The sequence below is a fragment of the Helianthus annuus genome, chromosome 7 (assembly GCF_002127325.2).
Source record: "Helianthus annuus cultivar XRQ/B chromosome 7, HanXRQr2.0-SUNRISE, whole genome shotgun sequence".
Taxonomy (NCBI): domain Eukaryota; kingdom Viridiplantae; phylum Streptophyta; class Magnoliopsida; order Asterales; family Asteraceae; genus Helianthus; species Helianthus annuus.
In genome coordinates, this window is record NC_035439.2 from 54,786,071 (window position 1) to 54,789,021 (window position 2,951).

Sequence of the window (2,951 nt, forward strand, 5' to 3'; positions counted from 1 at the left end):
TTTTTAAATGTGTTGAGCACCTAGGAAATATGTTGGTAGAAATAAAATATTTATTTAATTAAGATTATGAGGGTAACTAACTAATACGTATTCTGAGTGGCTTGAGTAAATAAACTTTTGGTTCATAGCTTTAGAATTACAATTTGGTGGGTAATTTTAAGGTTTGGAAAGGATACGTTATTTGATTGGGGGGGGGGGGGCACTGGCTTCTGTTTTTCCTTAGGAGCGAATTTAATAGAGTAGAACATGAATTACAAACTTGGTACATATGATAAGATTTTTTTATTTGACCATTTTCAATAAGATCACCAGCATTTTAATTTTATAAAATTTAGAGGTTTAAGTAGATTTTATTTTTATAAAACTGATCTACATAAAAAATTAGAAATTAATTTCTGTCTTAGTTTATAAACATCCTTCGCCTTAATAGAAAAATTAACTTAGTTACTGGTTGGATGAAAATTTATAGAAATTATGTGACAAAGCTATTATTTTTTTCATATAAAAATTGCATGTATATTCTTTTTTATTATATATATAACAAAATTAATTAATTAAATAAAAGAAATTTAAAAGAGTTTGAGTAAATTGCCAAAATCGTCCCTGTGCTTTTATATTTTCCAGTTTCATCCAAATATCCTCAACTTAACAGAAAAAATAAACTAAGTTTGGATGAAAATGGCAAAAAGTTACAAATGTTGGGGGCAATTTGGTACAAATGTGTCATTTTGGACGAAAATGGCAAACCTGACCAAACCTCAGGGACGCTTTTGGCAATTAACTCTATTATTAATTTAGGTGATGAGTTAAGGTACAAACAACTGACGGATAGAGTAACCAAGTTAGAATCTTCTGTGACTGAGATAAAAGACATGATGAAGATATTGGTACAAAACTCTAAGCCTTCTCCAACAAATGAAGAACTTGAGAAAAAGTTTGGTTCCATGCCCAAGCTTATCTTCAACTAAAAAAACAATATGTAGATTGAAAGTTTTGGATCCGATGAGTTTAGACGGAAGTTTGGATAGGATAGAAATAATTCGATAGAAATCTTGTCAGAATAGACATAAGTCGAATGTCGCAGCCCCCGGCCCCCTGCCCGGGAGCGGGTGTCGCGAGCCAGTCAGATGGTATCGGTGCTTATTAATTTGGCAGCGGAAATGAGACATCAGGACCGTAGTTAGGAAATATTTTATCAGAGTTAAAACACCAAACTTTTTATAATAAATAAATGGATAAACCCAAGTTTCCATTACAATACAATTTATAGGGCAAAACCCTAGTTTATTGAAAACAAAACCCCTTTTTATTTAGGTAACTTTTATAGCCACTTTTCCAAGCCTTCAGTGCTCTCCAGCTGGCTTCTATTGGCTTTCACGTTCTGTTACCTGAAACGCGTTTTAAAAAGGTTTTATCAGCAAGAAATACTGGCGAGTGCATCCCAGTTTAATCAAAACAGTTTTACAACTTTACAGTATTGAGGGCATCCACAATTACATTTGTTTATATCTACTCAATTACTCATTCAATACTGTCAACACCTGACTTGTGGGTCATATTACTCATTGGCTAACTCTTTGTCCAATGGTAACGTCTTTCAGTAATGTATACAAAACCCCAACATACCGGCAATAATTGTAGAATCACAAATACTTAATTACTGTTAAGTGTTTACTTAAAACATTTGAGGTTTTGGTAAAACATTTTGACTCACAAAAAGATTTACAAAAAGAGAATGTACTCACATTGTTTTCTTAGGTAAAACTAAAGCTTCCTGGTGAATCTCCTGGTTATAATCTATTAAAATTAAACAATGCACACATGTTAGTAAAATAACCCAAATCACATTAACTGTACAACTCGAGACAGAACTCCAATGACTGAGTAAGGTAGAGCCTTGACATGCATTACGGAGTCCTAAATCAATCGCGTATAACATGAGACAGAACTCCAACGACTGAGTCAGGCAGAGCCTTGACATGCGTTACGAAGCCCTAGATCGATCGTGTAGGGTAACAAACAGGGTTATAATACTTACAACGAGGCAAAGCTTCGCTTTATAGGGGTATTAAATCCCGAGTATTTAGACTATTAGAGATTGAGAGAGATTTTAGAATTTTGAACGAGAATCAAATGAGCTCTGAGCCCCTATTTATAGGCCTGACGGACAGCGAGTCGCGGCCCGCGAAGCCTTTCTCAAACACTCTCGTAGCCCACGAGAGCACACGTGTCGATTATAGCTTGGTCGAGTCAAGGTGTAGGTTTGTTGAGTCATTGGACACGTGGCGCAATGCCTTATCCGTCAATCCAAGCCACTCACGGCCCGCGACATATGTGGCAAAGGGGGTTGCGCCCCGCGAGCGACTCCCAGATTTTGTTTTTCTTGATTTTTATAAATATTAAGGTATTAGGGTCCGTTTAACGCATATACGAGGTATGATAAGAACGTTTAGGGTCACGTTTAAGGGTTCTAGGAGGGTGGTTATATCCTTCCCACCTTGTTTTAGATCTCGTCCTCGAGGTCTACTGGAACAGGTATGGGTATTTCTTTTGCATCTCTGACTCGAGCTCCCAAGTATATATTCTGGTCCTCTCTTGGAATCCCATTTCACTTTGACCAGAACTAGTCTCTTGTTTTTGAGATTCTTGATCTTTCTATCTTCAATCTGAATGGGTTTCTCGATAAACTTAAGTTCTGATTTACCTCTATGTCCTTAAGAGAGAGGTATCACTAAAGATTTGTCTGCTAAGCATTTCTTGAGATTACATACATGAAACACATCATGTATTCCTGCCATTTCCTCTAGCAGTTGTAGCTGATAGGCTACGGGTCCTATTCTTCTAATAATCTCAAAAGGTCCAACATACCTGGGGCATAGCTTTCCTCTTTTAACGAATCTACCTATTCCTTTCCATGGAGAAACTTTTAACAATACTTTATCTCCTACTTG